We start from the raw sequence: 22829 nt of genomic DNA on the forward strand, positions 1-22829 counted from the left end.
AAACTTAATCATAGTATTACGATTTATATGTCAAATTGGATAAACAGTCTGAATCAACATCTTGAGCGAAATGTTGCTTAAATTTAAAAACGTCAAGTATCAAAATTAATTCTACTGGTCAAATTTAACTTAACGAAATATTTAGCGGGTTCTATTTCTCATGTTTAGTCGCATGACAACTATCAGCCGATAAAATGGTAGTCACAATGTTAAAACGATCAGTGCAGTTTGGCTATCTTCGCAAAAAAAAACTGTTTAATGTTTAAATCGCGAGTATTGCCAATACCATTGGCATTATAATTATAATACTTTATCGGACCTAATTTGGTGGGATATTACGTGAACGGATATGATTTTGGGCGGACACAATTAATATTATGAACGCAATTTGTTTGAACGAACATGGGAGCTGGACTTTCATTTGGGCGGACAGTACGAGAGCTCTAAACCTTCCACTGCAGAGCTCCAAAGTTCACTTACTGGGCGGCGCTCAGCCTTTCATTCCGCCGTAATCTCTATGTTTATGAACATAATAGCCTGGGCCATGGGGTCCCCACGTAACAGTTCACGTAATGTTGACCACATAAAGTACGATAAGGTATGATTTCTTTCAACCATCGTAAATTTGTGTCAAATCTTGGAAACTGATGTTTCTAATTTATCCATAAAACGCAGAACAGCAACCCCAGTAAAACCTTACCTGTAACTACAGTGTAGATAAAGTAGATGTAATCCCAGTAAAACCTCACCTGTAACAACAGTGTAGATAAAGAAGATGTAACCCCAGTAAAACCTCACCTGTAACAACAGTGTAGATAAAGTAGATGTAACCCCAGTAAAACCTCACCTGTAACAACAGTGTAGATAAATTAGATGTAACCCCAGTAAAACCTCACCTGTAACAACAGTGTAGATACAGTAGATGTAACCCCAGTAAAACCTCACCTGTAACAACAGTGTAGATAAAGAAGATGTAACCCCAGTAAAACCTCACCTGTAACAACAGTGTAGATAAAGTAGATGTAACCCCAGTAAAACCTCACCTGTAACAACAGTGTAGATAAAGTAGATGTAATCCCAGTAAAACCTCACCTGTAACAACAGTGTAGATAAAGTAGATGTAACCCCAGTAAAACCTCACCTGTAACAACAGTGTAGATAAAGTAGATGTAACCCCAGTAAAACCTCACCTGTACCTACAGTGTAGATAAATTAGATGTAACCCCAGTAAAACCTCACCTGTAACTACAGTGTAGATAAAGTAGATGTAACCCCAGTAAAACCTCACCTGTAACAGCAGTGTAGATAAAGTAGATGTAACCCCAGTAAAACCTCACCTGTAACTACAGTGTAGATAAAGTAGATGTAATCCCAGTAAAACCTCACCTGTAACAACAGTGTAGATAAAGTAGATGTAACCCCAGTAAAACCTCACCTGTAACAACAGTGTAGATAAAGTAGATGTAACCCCAGTAAAACCTCACCTGTACCTACAGTGTAGATAAATTAGATGTAACCCCAGTAAAACCTCACCTGTAACTACAGTGTAGATAAAGTAGATGTAACCCCAGTAAAACCTCACCTGTAACAGCAGTGTAGATAAAGTAGATGTAACCCCAGTAAAACCTCACCTGTAACTACAGTGTAGATAAAGTAGATGTAACCCCAGTAAAACCTCACCTGTAACAACAGTGTAGATAAAGTAGATGTAACAGCCAGTAAAGTACGCGTAGCACATCAGAAAGTTAAGAAAGAGTAACAGCGCCGTCACCGTAGCTTTATACAGGCTACTACTATAGTGTCTCATTCCTCTTATCGTAATCCAAACATACAGGTTCAAAACACAGGTGGGTATCACTACGCACATGATACACACGTCTTTTACAACGGAGCCGATCCTACCAAAGTCCATACTGTCGTGGAGGATTGTTACTCCGATTCCTATTGTCCAGGATATTGAGGCTTTTACTTTAGCTGCTTCTAGTCCGTTTGATATCCAGTTTGATAGCTCCATGTGCCTGGCTAGTATCTGGAACAGTTAGAGAAAGGAAACAGTTAGTTTTCTGCAATGAATACAGTTAGTATAATTAAGCTTATTGTAGAATAAATACAGTCAAAATTACACAGTCTAAAGTCACGGTAACCTGTCATATCAATAATACGGCAATCATGGTATTTAATAAGTATATTATACTTATATACAGGGTGTTTCAAGACTCGTGTCCAAATTTGAAATTATAATTTTTCTATTTTATGAAGGAGCAAATTAAATGAAATCGGTTTGGGAATGCTTGTTAGGTCTTACATTTTAGTTTTTTTTTTGCAAAATTGTGTCAAAACCCATTTTTTCATAATTTGAATTGAGAACAAGTCTAAGAGGTCAAATAACTCTGACACTTTTCCTGTACCCCTCGGCTTATTTACAAGTCTTAATATTAACTATTAGTATTAATCAAACGCTAATAGTAAATAAAAGTACATGTTAAATCTAAGGGGTCGTTCACATATTACGTAATCATTTTTGGAACATTTTTACCCCCCCCCCCTCTGTAATCAGTTTTACACATAGCTATTGTGTCAAAATTACACTAGCGTAATCATTAGGAACCCTCCCCCTTCAGATGATTTATACGTAATATGTGAACGTAATAATACTAATATGTGAACGTAATAATACTAATACTAATTACTACTAATTACTACTAATTAATATGTGAACGACCTCTAACGCACAAAAAGAGCACCTACCCTGATTAAAACTAATCCGAACAGTAGCGGTACACCTGCGTAGAAAGACAGCCAAATCATGTTATTAAAGGACCAGTTAACTGAAAAATTTGTGGTCTCAAATTTGGCTAAGATTTAAATCAGCTGTGACAAACCGGTAAAGAATCGTATCGCCGAAAGAACCAACTCTCTAGCGTACGTGTAACGCGTGTTATTGCAATAATAAGCTGTGGCCTCGTGACGTCATAAAGTCCCTCAGTGCGCGCTGGCATAGCGTAATACGTTGCAAATGTTTATCGTTGTCAATAAAACACCTGTAACTCACTCAAATTTTAGAATTATGACTATTTCCCTAGTTCTCCAAAATCCTTATAGTTTTGGCTATCATCCTAACTAAAGGAATAGCTGATTGGATGTTGACGGATGTTACTCGTCTAAATTTCTTCGAAGTAGCGCGCGCCGCTTTCTTCTCGATGGCAAGTGCTACGAAGTAGCGCGCGCCGGGCCAGATCATTAACAATGGTCAAATTGGATGTACAGTGCTCACGTCATGATTTTAAACAGTGATATAGGTTCTTGAACAGTGCCGGGTGAATGTACGGTTAGAAAGTTTCTACTATTACAACTTATATGTCATATGTGATAATTTTGGATTGTTTTCATTGCTAGTTACACAAGCAGGGAGACTGTACCGATTGTTTTTCCCCAGTCCATGAAACTCTAATGAATTTAGAAAGGATCTAGATAAGTAGGAGTTTGTTCAATTCCGAGAGCAATCATATATTTATAGCATAGCGAAATTTCTAACTTTAGTCCGCATGGCATGTGTCAACCAGTATAGCAGACAAGAAGTCTGGCTACTTTACGGCCGTTCCTCTTGGACCATTAGTAGAAGTAGTTTCTATCAGAACAGTGCCATGGGAACAGAATTCCCGCCAAAATACCCGGTCTACCAAATAGTAATACTGATTGGAGTGTACGCGTGTGCGGTGTGTTTTGAATTTGACTTACGGCTTACCTAGTTGTTATCCTAATTGCATTATCATCGGTACATAACATAAATAAACTACTGGTAAGTTTAAATACCAAGTGCAAACGTGTTCAGTCAATCGACCCACTGAACAACTATAGAATTTCCAAGACCCTATTATTCTTTGGCCATATATTACGGCACGATCGATTGTTAGATGGCTAAACGACCAACGTTAATCTATACAATTCTAAAACTATGAGCTAGCACTTTAATCTGAAAATACACTTATTATATTACTCCTGATTTTTACATTTCACGTAAAACATTGTCGCCATAGGTTGATCATGGACACTAACAGCTTAATTTGAGATAAATGACTTTCTCTAAAGTTAACTCTAAAGTTGTGTAGTCCAGTCATTTATGGACATTTATGGAAATGAACCCGCAAATGTTCAGATACTCGCGAAACTTTGCACAGACCTTCCCGAAGGTATGAATAAACGATTTTCGTTTGGAGATATTTTTTTGACCGTGGAGAAAACCCAGGAGGGCCACGCCCATATTGACCCAATAACTTAACCGACCCCTTGCTTCTGAAGGTCGTAGAGACTTCAAAATAGGCTTAAACGAAGCCGCATATGCATGTTTATATAGGAGTTATTGAGCAACACATGGCCTAAAATCCTTACTTTTCGAGAAATTCGCCAAAAACCATTTTGGGCGTGGTGCTGAGCCCATTTTCGATAGGATCGTGATAGAGTCTTTAGACAGGGTGCAAAAGAACCGCAATTAGCATATTAATATATGACTTACGAACAAACATATGCCTTAAAGTGCTTACTTTTTCAGTTATTGGCCAAAAACTGATTTTCGGTTCCAGAAATCATGCAAAACTATGGGTATCTGGTAAATTGGGCTATGAAGGCCCTAAAGGTTTTTGGATGTATGCAAATTGTGAAGAATGGCCATGTTTATATACAACTTATGAAGCAACATGTACCCTAAATTACTTACTTTTCGAGATATTCGGGGAAAAACATTGTATTATGTCCATTTTCTACCTGTAAAATACAGTGTCACGAGCTCCTCTGCGCGCGCAAGGGACTTTATGACGTCATCGCCAAAATGATACAAACGCTAATTACACGCGTTAGAGAGCAGTTAGAGATTTAGGAATTTCGACTCGTTGCTTAGTTTGCTATTTGTCACAATCTGTCAAAATATGAGGATAACTTTTTTTTCAGTTAACTGGTCCTTTAAATAACCAAATACTGAACATGTCCCCCCTTTTTATGTGTACAACCAAGGATATTCCGCCCAGAACTGTCAGCAAATCTGGATAACAAGATATCAGTGATATTATTTTATTACTCAGTTGAAATGAATTTGTGATTATACTTATAGGTTAGATTGAGATTGAAGATCAATAAAACTTGAAATCCTGTTCGAAAGCTATCCTTAAGTGTTTACTTTACACTTGCATTATCGGACTTAATTATTTTATTTGAGCGGAAATTAATTGGACGCAAGAGGGCATAGCGTTAATTTTAATGTCCGTTCAAATAATGTCCGATACTGTAAGTTTAAGCTGGCTTCTGTCAAACACTCTTGGTGTCGGGAAACAAATCTAGCTAGGCACACTTTGGGCATACTTGGGGCACAAAATTGTATTTCCCAGGGCACACTTGGGACAAAAAGTTACTTGGGGCACAGTACTTGGGGCACACTTGGGGCAGATGCAGTTGGGGCACAGCTGGGGCACATTTGGGGCACAGTTGAGGTAAAAAATGACCTGAAGCACAGTTTAAGTAAACTAAACACATGAAAATCACAAATGTTCAAACTATACCTGCTCCAAGCAAGTTGATGTAAAGAAGATGTAAAGGTCTCCTCTCTCCATCAGTAAGATACAGCAGATACATGTTGAAGAGGGAGAATGGTAGTACAAACTACAACGGCACCAAGTGAGGGGATAACGTATATTAAATTCTGTCCAAGTAGTGCCATTCGAGGATCTTCCGCACTGTTGGTCATGTTTACCATAGCGTCAATAAAATGCATGATATGAGCTAGGAAATCCTGTCAGTAACTAAAAGTTACTAAGTACCTGATTTAACTGAGTTCCTTTTTCTGTATTCGATTCAGTGAAAAGCAGAATATTAGATCGAAATGAAATAAGTAATTTTAACAACAGCGCATAATCAGGGGGGGGGGGATACGCCCATAATCAAATTCCTCTGTAGTAGTATAGTGAGACAGTGTAACTCGATATGCTATTGTTAAATCACAATTTCGAGGGATCATGAGCAAAAACTAAAATCGCGATTCCGAAAAATTCAAAATTCAAACTTAAATGTGCGTATAGTATTTCGCTAGAATTTTCCGAAGAATTATGAACAGATTGCATTTTTACGGTTACGTGAGCAGTATAATTAAAATCAGTCAGTTGGCTATATATTGATTATACTTTTATATTGACAGAATGACAAGTTTAACCATAATGAAAAGCAATAACACAACTACATGTTTGCTAGCAGTTTGCTCTTTAACCTTTTAACTACTGCAAACTACCAACGCGTATATACGTAACTACAAACGTAAAACAATAAACAAGTTGTATAGTATAACTCCTAAACTCACATAAGCTCTGCATATATTACACTCGGTGGACGCTAAAAGTAAATTACTCACTGATGATGTAATAATGCAGATAATGCTATCTGATTTCAGTTCAATGTCGTGAATAAAAATGCAGATGAGAAGTAGGACTGCTAATGCGACAGAGTTAAGGAGTATTTTTATTTTTGGGTTAAAACGTTATATTTCTAAAAAAAGTTTCTAAAACGATGAGCAAGTGAAAAAGTAAGCAGTTACTGTTAGCAGTTTACTCTAAAAAAAATGTTTTTTATCATATCGCCCGGGTTATGAAAGTATGACCAAAATTTAAAATGTAAATCCAAAATGAAAAAGAACAACTGGCCTGCTCTTTAACTGCAAATGCAAAACAAGATACTGAACAGTGAACACTCATAATTACAAATTTGAAATTACACTCCGCGGTATATCATGCTGGTGACGTAATGTTACAATGTAATGCTATCTTATATCGGTACAATGTTGAGGATCATATTTTCACATTGCATTACATACGTACCGTGAGCAGATGATTTCATTCGAAGCTCGTCATTGCAAGCTTTTAGGACTTTATAGTTTAACTTACTATCTAGAAGAAATCATGATTACCTATGTCTGTAAGTGTAATATCGAAACTGTACAACTTTCGGGTTTTGTGGTACAAGTTTATAAATGTAACGGTTATGTTTTCGGGTTTTGAATTTACCCGTTTCAAGAATTTATCAACGTGGACGAAATGTAAGTTTGATAACCTCCGAGTAAGCCGTAAGTAAATAAAAGTATAATAAAATTAAATTATATCATAACAACCTTAATCAACTAGTAACCAAGCTAACACAGAGGTTTCAAACAAATATGGATCTAATATAATGCTTACTCTCTCACTGAATCATTTGCGACCATCAAGAAACTGTGTAGATTTGGTTTACTATTTACTTATTTTCGTGTACCCTCCTCTGACAAAAGTGATCTTTCAAAACATGATTCTTTACAATAAGAGGACACTGATGACAAAGTTGTAATTTCCTGTCATCTTGAATTTTTAATAATCAGGGCGGAGAAGAAGAAATCTTAATCGTTGATATTTAACCCTAGGTATTGCAATAGATGGATTTGGGTTTTGGTAATTAAAGTAGCGCGCTATTTTGGGTAATTGAGAGATTGAGGTAGCACTTTACTTAGCAGGACTAGGAGGTTATCTTGGATAACAAGAAATGCGGCCGCTTTTCTTTTGTGGATGGCCGCTCAATTTCCCGATCCGTGATGGCGTATTTATCATATTCCATACAACCTGGGGACGGCCCAGTCTTTACTGTTTATATAAACATGCAAATATGGCGAAGTGACATGCCGACTGCCGAGCGCCGCCCAGTTAATATAATTCTATATTGAATTTGAAAATCGTGTATACTTCTATGTAACCATATGTTTATTGTTTATGCAACCTGACACGGATCTGTGCAAAATAGTAATACTAACTCAAAATAATTATAATATGCTATCAATTAGTGCCTAGTGGGATACGTACATGATGAAATTAATAATGTACTTGGTTGGTTCAGCGCCGCGCGCCAACAATTATATAATTCAGATTATCACGCAAAATAACTTTGCGCAGGTAGTCACGTGGGCGATAACAGTGCTCGCACGCACGCACGCACGCACGCACGCACGCTCGGTCGCAAAGCTACCATATACAAAAAAAACCTCGATCGCTAACCCTTGTCCTTGACTCTTTTGTGCCTTCGGCACGAGTCATGGATCGGGAAAAAATATGGTTAACTGTGGATGTTAAGTTATGAGGGTTGCTTGCGGAGTATGACGAGTCTTTAACTCGAAGGTAAAACACCGTTACAGGACCCAATACCGTACACTTGCTAACTTATTAGGGCCGCCATGTATTAGAGCCGTCAGATTAAAGTAGGTATCTTAAATTATTACGGGCTCATATAGAATATAGACTTGTGAAACTTGCAACCTATCTAAATGATGAAGTAAACCTCCAGATAATGTTCCAGTCTAGTGAGTTTGTTATATTAACCCCTAGTTATAACCACTTCAACTAAATATGTAACCAACTCCACAGCTGCAACTATAAGCTGTATGCGTGTGAAATTTTAAATTTTCAGCAGCACTGACGCCTGAATTATCCAATCTCGAATCTTATCAGGATTGCGTAAATCAATTAGTTGTCACTCTAACGCGGGTCCCCTGACAGATGGTCGGAGGGGTGAAGACTCCTCACACCGCCCACGTGCAAGTCACCTCACTCCATTAACCAGTCAGGGGCCACCTGTCCCCGTAGTGGGCCCGTCAGAGCGTTAAATTATGGGGTCTTGTTAGATAACGGTTTTGTTCGGAGTTGTTGCTCGTCTAGTGAGAACACACATTTCGTGTGTTTATTTTTGGCAGGTAATATTTCACTGCATAGTTGCTATATAGTTACCACCTAGTTACCAATTGTTACCAGGGTGCCAGTTGTGTTTATTGTCAAGGTTTTTTAAACTTTCACTGTCCATAGCTTGATTTGTTATTTTTCATGTGTAACAATTTAAACCAGATGGCTTCAGTAATATTTATGTTTTTCTTTGTTAGATATGAGCTCTCGTAGTAAAGTGTTGAGTTCACATATTCACGTTTGAAGTGTATTTTGCTATGATGTTGATTCTCCTCATGGTGAGCGGATATTTACTGATTTATAGCTACACGTTCTATCAATATTCAATTATTGTATTCATGATGAAAGATCTGAAAATTGTAATTTTGAAAATATACTACGTCTCGATTTGATTTCAAATTAGTTTTGCTTCATTAAAAATAACTACTCACTTAAATAATAACTCACGTTAAATCTAATTAATCGCACAAACCATATTATTATAAACATACCCAGGTACTACAAGTACTACCTAATTATAAACATACCCAGGTACTAACTACTACTACCTAATTATAAACATACACAGGTACTACAAGTACCACCTAATTATAAACATACCCAGGACCCAGGTACTACAAGTACTACCTAGTTATGAACATACCCAGGTACTACAAGTACTACCTAATTATAAACATACCCAGGTACTACAAGTACTACCTAATTATAAACATACCCAGGTACTACAAGTACAACCTAATTATAAACATACCCAGGTACTACAAGTACAACCTAATTATAAACATACCCAGGTACTACAAGTACTACCTAATTATAAACATACCCAGGTACTACAAGTACAACCTAATTATAAACATACCCAGGTACTACAAGTACTACCTAATTATAAACATACCCAGGTACTACAAGTACTACCTAATTATAAACATACCCAGGTACTACAAGTACTACCTAATTATAAACATACCCAGGTACTACAAGTACAACCTAATTATAAACATACCCAGGTACTACAAGTACTACCTAATTATAAACATACCCAGGTACTACAAATACTACTTAATTATAAACATACCCAGGTACTACAAGTACTACCTAATTATAAACATACCCAGGTACTACAAGTACTACCTAATTATAAACATACCCAGGTACTTTTTTTTTTTTTTTATTTCAAAATTCAAATAAACTTTACATCAATGTATTACAGTTATATTCAATAAAAAGACCACAATATCTCCTGTGAAGCAAAAACATGGAAAAAGAGAGCTAGAAAAATATTCATGATACTCAACACTACCAGACTCAGCTGGAGTGAGAAACAAATTGTAAAAACATCAACGTAAAATTTATTTCGGCTGAACCAAAACACGGTGGTAAGACCATAATAACATTGGTGCCGACCCTACATAAAATCATTAATAAATAATCAAGAGAACAAATTTAAATGTATACGATACCTTCTTGCTACTACTCCACAAACTTACACGACATAACAACAAAATAAAATAATTAAATAATATTATAATAAAACAATCTACAATCTAGCCACTCACGTACTGCGTGACGCGCTTGTTTCGGGTTGTACTACAAGTACAACCTAATTATAAACATACCCAGGTACTACAAGTACTACCTAATTATAAACATACCCAGGTACTACAAGTACTACCTAATTATAAACATACCCAGGTACTACAAATACTACCTAATTATAAACATACCCAGGTACTACAAGTACCACCTACAACAGGGGAAAATGTGTGTCCTTCTTGTAATAACTGGAAGGGTGAATTGTCAGAGATCTGTATCAAGGTCACAGAGGGTGGTCAAGGAAACACTTATGATAGTTACTGTGCTGCGTTCTTCAAGTTGTGCAGTGATGGTGTCGTCACCAATTTGAGCAAAGATATTAAGTAAGAATGATGTGCTATACAATGATTTTACATTTTTTCTGGTTAACTAATTTTTCATAAAAAGGTTGATAGTTAAAATTATACTTTATTAACGGCAATTATTTCGGATCTTTCCTCATTCTGCAACAGCAAAATCTTTTATTATCAAAGTGATAACAATTTAAGATTAACTGAATGTCCTCAACAGCGATATTGAGATCGAGTTCCTCTTCGAAAACCTTGGCTATGCGATAACCAGTGGACCATGTGCTGAAGCGGAACGAGTCTGTCCGGATAGTTGTGAACATATCGGAGATGGTGTGTGCCAGTGTGCGGAACTGATCACAGGAGCTACCTTTCCAGGTTACCACATAGTTACCAATAGTTACCAATAGTTATTAGTTACCAATAGTTACCAATAGTTACCAATAGTTACCACTAGTTACCAATAGTTACCACATAGTTACCACATAGTTACCAATAGTTACCAATAGTTATTAGTTACCAATAGTTACCACATCTAATACTATATCGGAGATAAAGGGAGTGTTGTGCCAGTGTGAACTGATCACAGGAGCTACCTTTCCAGATTCCAAAATAAACGAAATTGTATTTAATAATATAACGAACATAATCGTTTCAGTTGTTCTTATGCGAAGAAGCTATGTGACGAAGGCTCTATCGACTTCAAGGGATTTTTGAAGGACGATTTGATGAAGATGTCAGACAGTGAATTTAGCGACAAAATACGCGATTTCGTATCTTGGAAGGGGAAATGTCAACGTAAGTCAAACCTAGAGTTACCTGGTCCATCATTTTCAAAACTCCTGTTACTATTTACCACATAGTTACCACATAGTTACCACATAATTACCACATAGTTACCACATAGCTACCACATAGCTACCACATAGCTACCACATAGTTACCACATAGTTACCACATAGTTACCACATAGTTACCACATAGTTACCACATAATTACCACCTAGTTACCATCTAGTTACCACCTAGTTGTCAGGCCGGGTGACAAGTAGGAAGGTCAGTCAGGTTTTTCAAAACTAATATTCATACTTTCAAAACTCCTGTTTTATTTTTAAAGATTGAGCAATGGTTTCTTGAATTCAATAAACTCTGTAGTTTTTCAATTTTAAAGTGAGACAGGTGTTTTTTAACTCTCTAATGAGATTTTGTTCTTTAGTCCTGTGGCCATATATTGAATTTTGTAGAGACATTTTATTGAATTTCTGGGAACAAATTCAATAAAATCGTCGATTCGTAATACAATTACAAAATCAGATTTTTTAGTTACCATTGAATTAATCATTTCTACTTAGTAGTTATTACACTATTTTTAATTTAATTTTGTTTTATACTTGAATTAGAGCCGACGGTGAATGGAGGTAGGTTGCCGAATGACATTAAATCAGGTTAAGTTGGGCGATATGGATAAAACTTACCTATTATTCTTCACAGAAATTAAGAAGCTTCAAGCTTAAAACCAAAAAAAGCCAGTGTCAGTTCACAGTTGAGCGGGTTGACGTACAATAAGTTCACAGGGGAGTGTTACAGTCAGATGGTTCGATCTCTGAACTATATCAGCATATCCTGTTGCTCTGTTGGAATTAAAAGTCCCATATTACAAATTGACAGACTGTAAAACTTGATTTCTAAATTTTGATCTACAAATTATATTTTTGAAAATTGAAATCGAACTCAAACTTTAAGTTGAACGAGAGGAATTGATTTGACGCTCTTTGTTGAAAATAGCTATATATGTTCAAAAATAGCTAAATTTATTATAAAATTACCTAAATATGTTTCAATTTCAGGACGACATGCTGACAATATTAATATGCTTCTCTTGATCAGACTTGGAGGAAGAACACAAATTTATACTTTTAATTCATTAACTCATAAACTGTTAAAACTTAAAAGTACAGGATGCGTTATTTGGTACAACATTTTTCGCTCGATCATAGGTTATTTGTATTTAATAGATATTCTAATATTTGAAATTGATAAAAAGGTGAATCACGACTAATTAATTTCATGAATCATGGCGTAGTGTAACTGTAGGTAACATTTCGTTCTAGGAATTCGTTTGAGCGTGCTAAATCACTTTACACTCGATCTTCGAGATGTTTCTAAAAGGGCGCCCGACACTCCGACAGGTGAAATCAACTTGAACCGATGTATTTTCGGACGTTAAATATATGATCCCCTGGCAATGTGGCAATATATTGGCGAAAAACTATCTCGATCACGTGATATGACCGTACATATAAGGAAGTTGGTCTAATTTCTCGTTAGGGTGAGGGTTTCATCATATGCTTTTGTTAGGGATTGATTTAGGGTTAGGGTTGAGATCAGAATTCAGATTAAAGCGTTAGGGTTTCGAAAAGTCGTTCAGAGCCAGCTAGAGAACGGGTTGAAAAATTCACGTGAAAATCGAGTGTAGAGTGATTAGCCATCATCCGGAATTCGATCTAAAATTGTTTAGTACCAGATAATATTCAGTTATGCAAATTGAGATCAAACAAATTAAGGTTAAAATATGTGATTTTGAGGAACACAATAAAATTTCATTTTGTTTTAAATAAAACACAATAATTTTATAATTTCTACACAATTTAGGAAATTATAAGGAAATTCTATTATAGTATTATTACTGTTTTCCCACTCCACCTTCTACAACGCAACAATTTCCCCTTCCAAATCGGAGGTAAAATTCCTAATTACTCGTCATTCTCCAGTTGCAACTAAATAACTTCCTGCCATCCATCATATTTAAAATACACAATATCTCCAACGTAAATATTTGGTGCAAAGCCAAAAGCTGATCTTAGGACGAAAATAAGTTACCGTTTCATCATTTTTTACGCTAAATCTGTTATTTCAAAAACCTCTTTATGAAGGGGGATTACTGTATTTCAATAAATAAAAGAGCTCGTCAAATATCAATAACTGATCCAGGGCAAGTTTCCATAACTAATTTTTTGTGATCAGCGGTAATAACCGCTTTTTTTACGCTAAAAAAGCGCTTATTGATAAAACCCACCGTTATTTGGCGATTATAAAGCGATTATAAACGGTCCCGTTAATAAACGGTTAAAAACGATTATAATCGCTTTTTCCATAAAATATTTTTGCAAAAGCGATTATTAGCGCTTTAAAAGCGATAATAAATCGCGAATTAAAATTATTAGTGATAAAAAAACGCTTTTATTTTAGGGTTGTCGATTATTATCGCTCCGTAAGCGCTTTTCAAAAAAACGCTTATAAACCGTTTTTTGGACCGTTTTTAAAACGCTTTTAATCGACTATAAGCGATTATATTCACTAGGGAAAGTTCCAAATTAAAAAGCGCCTACTAATCGTTAAAAAAACGCTTTTTTATTTTAAGTTAATAAGCGGTTTAAATCGATTATAAAACGATTATAAGCGACAATAAGCGATTTTTTGAAATCTGCTAAAAAGCGATATTTTCACTATGATCAGCGCTTATAACCGCTTTTCTTGAAATTTTCCTACTGAAAAGCGTTTATAAGCGCTTATTTATTTGCTGTCTATAAGCGATTATAAACGATTATAAGCGCTTTTTTACGTATTTGAAACGAGGAAAAAATTGTCAGGTACGAGATATTATAAGCGATTATAAGTGATTATAAAGTATCGTAAATGTTATTGTCTTCAATTGTCGCTTATAAGCGATTATAAACGATGAAAAGCGCTTTTTGACGCATTTTAAAACTATGATCAAAATATGTTTTGATTTGATTTATTTGGGGTATGTAAGCGATTATGTAAGCGGGGTATATAAGCGATTATAAACGATTATAAGCGCTTAATTCTTTACGTATTTGGAACGAGGACACAATTAACAACAAAAATTACGCGATAGCCGGAGGTCCCCAGGTAACGTCTCCGTCTCCGTCTCCGTCTCCGTCTCCGTCTCCGTCTCCGTCTCCGTCTCCGTCTCCGTCTCCTTCTCCTTCTCCTTCTCCTTTTCCTTTTTGAATTCGATTTTTTAGGGCTAGGGCTCGGGTTAGGGTTGTGGTAAGGGTATCGGATAGCTTCGGGGTTATATATTATGGTCGTTAGGGTTGGGATTACGCAGGAGGAGCAAAGTGCAAAGAAACTGCCACAAACTGCTACAAACTGCTACTAACTGCTACAAACTGGCACTAACTGCCACAAACTGGCACTAACTGCTACAAACGGGCACTGACTGCTACAAACGGGCACTAACTGCTGCAATCGCGCCCACGCATTGCTCCTCCTGTGATTAGGGTTTATGTAAAACCGTTTTTTACGGCTGCAAAACTATAAAAAACTTGTACTCTCATTGTTGTTGATACATGTTTCGTATCCCCTTCGGCGGCGCGCGCTTCGCGCGCGAAAAGTGGCATGCAACGTATGTCAACATTGTTGTTTCATTATACCCCTGTGGAGTTTCTACGATACAATTACAGGGGGAGCTGCGATTGTGCGCGGCGCGGCCGCGGGTCAAACAACGTATGACAATAAAACCAAAGTCACATGAAATTTTTGGGCGAGCGAATTAGTAAAAGCCAGCTCGGCATTTTGCCGCAATCTACGTGGTTGCAAGAAGAATTATTTGATGCGCGGCGCAGCCCAGCAGTGCATCGCGCTACAAGTAATTGTTCTACTTTATTGTATCCCAGAGTGGTATTTGACGCACGTTACTGGGCGGCGCTCAGCCTGTCATTCCGCCGAATCTCTATTATGAACATAATAGCCTGAGGTCCCCAGGTAAGACGCACGTTATAATTGTTTATATTAGGCGTGCAGAATTTTAACAAGAATTTCAACAAAAATTTTGCCGCGGTTAAACCACACACGATCAATTTTTCTAATTGCCAAACACCACTCTGGAATATACAATAAAGTAAAACAATTACTTGTAAAGCGATGCACTACTAGACTGAACTGCGCCGCGCATCAAATAATTCTTCTCGCAACCACGTACAACGTAGATCGCAGCAAAATGCACTATTGGGCCTTGCCGAACTGGCTTTTACTAATTCGCTGATTTGCTGATCGCCCAAAAATTTCATGTGACTTTGGTTTTTATTGTCATACGTTGTATGACCCGCCGCGCACAGGTGCGCAGCTCCCCTGTAGGCTGTATCGTAGAAACTCTACAGGGGTATAGTGAAACGGCGATGGGGGTTACTGGGCGGCGCTCAGCCTGTCATTCCACCGAATCTTTATTCTTTATGAAACATAATAGCCTGGGGTCCCCAGGTAACGATGGGGGTCACGACGTGATACAAGGTTTTTATAGTTTTGCAGCCGTACAAAACGGTTTTACATAAACCCTAATCCCAACCCTAACAACCATAATATATAATCCCGAAGCTATCCGATACCCTTACCACATGACCCTAACCCGAGCCCTAAACAATCGAATAAACAAAAAAGGAAAAGGAGGAGGAGACGGAGACAGAGTCCGTCTCCGTCTTCGTCTCCGGACAGAGACGGAGACGGAGACGGAGACGGAGACGGAGACGGAGACGGAGACGGAGACGGAGACGGAGACGGAGACGGAGACGGAGACGGAGACGGAGACGGAGACGGAGACGGAGTATCATATCAAATTGTTGTTATTCTCTAGCCGACGGCTTGCTAGTTAAATAAATCGTACGCGTAATCAGTTTTAATCCCGGCCTCACGGAAAATCCCGAAACACGCGGTATCATAAACGTATTCGTAAACGGATGAAAGGCGACCATGTTACTAGTTCTATATAGATTATAGCTATAAGTATTAGTAGAAGTGTTACTGAGAGATGTACACTTTGTGTTCATGTGTCGGCAAGAGAATAACCTCATTTGATCTCCTTTTCCTTCTCCTTGTCTCCTTGTTTCATTGTCTCCTTGTCTCCTTGTGTCCTTGTCTCCTTGTGTCCTTGTCTCCTTGTCTCCTTGTCTCCTTGTCTCCTTGTGTCCTTGTCTCCTTGTGTCCTTGTCTCCTTGTCTCCGTGTCTCCTTGTCTCATTGTGTCCTTGTGTCCTTGTGTCCTTGTGTCCTTGTGTTCTTGTGTCCTTGTGTACTTGTGTCCTTGTCTCCTTGTCTCCTTGTCTCCTTGTCTACTTGTGTACTTGCCCTTGTCTATTTCTCCTTTTCTCCTTGTCCTTGTCACCTTGTCTCCTTGTCATTGTCCTTGTTTCATAGTCTTTGTCTCCTTGTCTCCTTGTCTCATTGTCTCCTTGTCTCCTTGTCTCCTTGTCTCCTTGTCTCCTTTTCTCCTTGTCCCCTTGTCTCCTTGTCATTGTCCTTGTTTCATAGTCTTTGTCTCCGTGTCCTTGTGTCCTTGTGTCCTTGTGTCCTTGTGTCCTTGTGTCCTTGTGTCCTTGTGTCCTTGTGTCCTTGTGTCCTTGTGTCCTTGTGTCCTTGTGTCCTTGTGTCCTTGTGTCCTTGTGTCCTTGTGTCCTTGTGTCCTTGTGTCCTTGTGTCCTTGTGTCCTTGTGTCCTTGTGTCCTTGTGTCCTTGTGTCCTTGTGTCCTTGTGTCCTTGTCCTTGTCCTTGTCCTTGTCCTTCTCCTTCTCCTTCTCCTTCTCCTTCTCCTTCTCCTTCTCCTTTTCCTTCTCCTTCTCCTTCTCCTTCTCCTTCTCCTTCTCCTTCTTACCAACATCTTATCATCGTTGTACAATTTTTTTGGTTGCAAACTTTCAGTTCTCTGGCAACAAGGATTAAAATAGATCGCTAAATATTATGTCAATGTGTACAGTGTAACCATATATTTCCATATAACATATAGTGAAACAAATGTAATTAACTCAAGATTAAGAAGCGGTTGTAATTTATCAAAACGCAAATTATTAAAAATCAAAACGCAAATTATCGTCATGACGGCAAAAGATATATCTTTTATTTCCAATTTGCTGCGAAAATATTGGCAGATGTGCAAAAAATCCCAAGCTTCCCTAGAGTTCATGTTTTACTAGCCTGTCACGTGACCAAAACGGTTTTTTTGCTTATAACTCTCCAGGGAAGCATTTTTACCCTACGTCATGGGGGGTGATTCGGAATTAGCGTCCAAAAATACATCGATTCAGATCAATTTCATACCCAAAGGGCCTTCTCACAAGAATTTTCTTAAAATTTGGGCGAGCGATTTAGTATGAGCGCGCCGAGCTATGTCATTTATAATACCTTATAGTTATACAATAATCGCTTATAGTCCAGTCATTTATGATAAATGTACCTGCAAATTTTCAGATACTCACGAAACTTTGCACAGACCTTCCCAAAGGTATGAATAAACGATTTTCGGTTGGAGGCATTTTTTTACCATGGGGAAAACCCAGGAGGGCTACGCACATATTGACCCAATAACGTAACCGACCCTTTGCTTCTGAAGGTCGTAGAGACTTCAAAATAGGCTTAAACGAAGCCGCATATGCATGTTTATATAGAAGTTATTGATCAACACATGGCCTAAAATCCTTAATTTTCGAGAAATTCGCCAAAAACCATTTTGGGCGAGGCGCTGAGCCAATTTGCTAACTTTTGATATAATCAGGCCCCTTCCAGCCATTGCCACTGCGAATTTAACCTAAAACCTGCCCAGTTAATAGCGAAGACTGCGAAATTACCACTCCTGCCTAGTAATCTAATTTACCCTGTCCAGATCAGCAGTATATTACACTAAATCCGCAGGTTTTCTCTTAATTTTTTATGTCAAAACCTGCCTAATTAACTAGTGATCCTGCATCAACAGCGCAGGTATTTGTTATTTGGCAGGTTTTCTATTAACTTGGCAGGATTTGCTATAAAATTATCAATCCTTTCCGGATGGATTACGGCAGTGATAAAGTTAAATCGGCAGGTTTTCCATTAACTTGGCAGGATTTTTTATAAAATTATCAATCCTTGCCGGATAGATTACGGCAGTGATAAAGTTAAATCGGCAGGTTTTCCATTAACTTTGCAGGATTTGTTATAAAATTATCAATCCATGCCAAATAGATTATAATGCTATAATCTTATTATGGCAGCGTTAAATTTATAAATTGGCAGGTTTCTTTTATCTTTCTTTTAAGTTCTTAAGTTATTTGGAATTTTGCTTATTTGGCACCAAAACTAAAAGTCAATAAAACCGAGTTGATTAGCGCAGTCAAGAAATTGGCCGGAGTTGATAAAAAGCTGACAACCATGGCATGGCACTGAATCTCCAAATGAGAGGTATAGTACGCTATATACTTATATAGTACGGTACCGCAACAATTGACCCCCTCCCCCCCCCCCCCCCCCCCTCCGACAAATGACCCCCTGATGCAATCTACCCCCGACAATTGACCCCCCATGTAATTACACTGGGGTCAATTCAGGGTTAGGGTCAGGGTTAGGGTCAGGGTTAGGGTCAGGGTTAGGGTCAGGGTCAGGGTTAGGGTTAGGGTTAGGGTCAGGGTCAGGGTCAGGGTTAGGGTTAGGGTCAGGGTTAGGGTTACTGGGTAACACGACTCCTGTCAGCGACATCTGTCCGACAGCGACATCTGTCCGACTCAGGGTACCAGAAAAAACGACATTTGTCCGAAATTGTGATCTGATTTCAATACAACACATTTCCAATTAGAGACGTGATCTGAACTGTTAATTTGAATACGTAACATTGCCAATTTGAGATATGATCTGAGCCATAGTGTACTACTAGTTTATTTTCGACCTAGGCAGGCAGGCATGAAGCAACTGCGTTGTGAATGGCGAGCTCGTAGTCCATGAGAATGTATTGTGGTTGGTAGCCCCAAGGCCTCAGAAGCCCAGGTGTCTATCTCTTCGAACATGTTGCGGTAGAGGGTCGTCGATTTTCCAGGAATGAGTCCTTAGAAGAGGGGGAGGTGCCAGCCGTCAGGGAAGAGTCCGTGGACTGTGAAGAGCTGATGGAAGAGATTAGGTGCGGATTTGAAGGTACCGTTGGGCGTTGACTACGCAATGCTCCGCGTCCACCATATGATCTGCGTTCTTAGGAGTCCCCAAAAGGAATGATCGACGAGTCTGTTCGTCCCATCCAGAGTCCCAGAGCATCATTGGACTGTTGTCGGTAGAGAGGATTTAGTTTGCAGGAATGGATAGCGTTTCCAGATCTCTCGGGTCTGTTTGCTGCAGATCTGGGTCTGTTTACTGAAGATTGGTTGCCATTGTGGATTGCGATAACTGATCTCCATACGGCTGCTATCCTATATGTACTCATGTAGGCTGTGTCCTGTGATGTGATCGACAGCTTGTTAGTGTACGGCTAGCACAATCCTGTCCTTAAATAGTCAATCACGTATCGATGGATCAGATCTCAATGGATCAAATCAGCATTCGAACAATGGGAGCAACGTCACGAAATTACCCGTGAGTTTGTGAAATACGAATGTGAACCGAAATTACAATATGATCCGAAATTCGGACAGATGTCGCCAAAAACGACTCCTGTCCGACAGCGAAATCTGTCCGAACTCCCCAATTCGGCTGTCGGACAGATGTCGCTGTCGGACAGATGTCGCCCAATCGGGTTACTGTTAGGGTTAGTATAATAAATATATTTGTTTGGTCAATTGTCGGGGGGGGGGGGGGGGGGGGGGGGGGGGTCAATTTTCAAGTATTATATCACTTGCACCGTTTAGCTCCACGTGGTTTCTTAAGCTTAAATACTTAACTGTCCTGTCAAGATAAAGTAAATCACTATCACCTCTCATTCTTAATAAGTTAGTACCTAAGCAAGCATCTGATCATTTTAAAACAGTCACCTCCCAATTTAGCAAGTTCTTACATCTATATTACAGTCTACACCCTTCAATAATGAGATAATATGTTTGGCCGGTAGAGGGTCCGCAGTAGTCCCATTACAGCATTACCTCATTACCTTAGCATTGCTGTACAGTGTACAACTACTATAAGAGTATAAGATATACATCCTTCACCAAAACTGGTTTGTCCGCTTTCTATTACTAATTTTCCGCTGAAAGTGCCACATCAGTGATCAATTAATATTGGTAAATAGCAATAATTTGAGTTATAGGTTGACCTCCCACTTAGAGCATATGTGGGAGGTCAACCTATAAATTATAGTACGAGCTATTTCCAATTCGTGAATACGAATTTCGATTAAGGTCCAACTTATTAAGTGTCACTTTAACGTGTGACAAATTTCCGATCAAATATCTCATAATCTGAAAATAACTGCATATTTAGAACTATTATATTAATTGTAATTGAAGATTCTTTCAGAATCACTTCATTCACTAAATCTTACAATGTGAACAATGAACAGGTAGAGGCACTGCAACTGAAAAAGTGCTGTCCTCACTACTTAAGAACATAGCAATCTAATCTAAAAATGGCAACCTAAGAACTGAAGTTAAGCAAACAGTTATTTTCCAATAATCGGTTTTTATATGTACTTTTATACTCAAACTTATCATAGACCCCGTGTTGGTAACAGTGGATAATATGCAGTGGCGAAACGTACCTAAGAGGCCGCAGCTGCACCCCCCCCCATCCCCTTCCGCATAGCAGGGGTTGCCGGAGTGTCGGGCGGTCGTTTCGCCACTGACTAGTGACTGCATGTATAAAAGTATAAACTATAGAGCCATGTAGGCATGTACTTGTAGCATTCTGTACTTCTGTAGCTTTGCACAAACCAAGTCTCAGTCCTACACCCTACCTAGTAATAAGGTTATATACGATCATTACAGTATTCCACATTGTACACTCAAATTATCCAAAACCCCTGCCAATATAGGTTTAATCACGCCACAAGTTGATTCAAATTATCTCAACTTACGCAGGATTTGCGTTAAATCTGCAGCATTCGACTTTATATTTAACGGAAAACCTGCCAAAATAGAGCAAACCTGCCGAGAGTAGGTGAAAGGTGAGGCAGGTTTTGTGTTAATTTTGCAGGCTTTTCTATAAATCAACAACTCGATTAAATAATTACGTGAGATAAATCTCTGCACGAATACGATAAATAGGCAGGTTTTCGGTTAATTTTGCAGGAATCATTTTAAGACTTCAAATTGATTATCAGTCTTAATGTAAAACCTGCCAAATTAGGTGGCAGGTGGCAATGGCTGGAAGGGGCCTATAATCGTGATAGAGTCCTCGGACAAAGTGCAAAAGAACCGCAATTGGCATATTTATATATAACTTATGAAGAAACATGTGCCTTAAAGTGCTTAATTTTTCAGTTATTGGCGAAAAACTGATTTTCGGTTCCAGAAATCATGCAAAAATATGGGTATCTGGTAAATTGAGCTATGAAGGCCCTAGAGATTTTTGAATGAGTGCAAATTGTGCAGAATGGCCATGTTTATATACAACTTATGAAGCAATATGTACCCTAAAATGCTCACTTTTCGAGTTATTTGGGGGAAAACCAGAGAAAATTTTCACGAAATAGAGCAAAATTGGTTATATATAAGCCATTTTTGCCTCCCGTTCTATGTTAATAAATCGAAAAGTGAGCATTTTAGGGTACATATTGCTTCATAAGTTGTATATAAACATGGCCATTCTGCACAATTTGCACCCATTCAAAAATCTCTAGGGCCCTCAAATACCAGATACCCATATTTTTGCATGATTTCTGGAACCGAAAATCAGTTTTTCGCCAATAACTGAAAAAGTAAGCACTTTAAGGCACATGTTTCTTCATAAGTCATATATAAATATGCCAATTGCGGTTCTTTTGCATTCTATCCGAAGACTCTATCACAATCATATCAAAAGTTAGTAAAATGGGCTCAGCGCCACGCCCAAATTGGTTTTTGGCGAATTTCTCGAAAAGTAAGGATTTTAGGCCATGTGTTGATCAATAACTTCTATATAAACATGCATATGCGGCTTCGTTTAAGCCTATTTTGAAGTCTCTACGACTTTCAGAAGCAAAGGGTCAGTTACATTATTGGATCAATATGGGCGTGGCCCTCCTGGGTTTTCCCCATGGTAAAAAATGTCTCCAACCGAAAATCGTTTATTCATACCTTTTGGAAGGTCTGTGCAAAGTTTCGTGAGTATCTGAAAATTTGCAGGTTCATTTCCATAAATGTCCATTAATAACTGGACTATTATTATAATATCGCGTAATTTTGTTGTTAATTGTGTCCTCGTTCCAAATACATAAAAAATTAAGCGCTCATAATCGTTTATAATCGCTTATATACCCCGCTTACATAATCGCTTACA

Source organism: Bolinopsis microptera, chromosome 12 (assembly GCF_026151205.1).
Source record: "Bolinopsis microptera isolate Bmic1 chromosome 12, MBARI_Bmic_1.0, whole genome shotgun sequence".
NCBI classification, from domain to species: domain Eukaryota; kingdom Metazoa; phylum Ctenophora; class Tentaculata; order Lobata; family Bolinopsidae; genus Bolinopsis; species Bolinopsis microptera.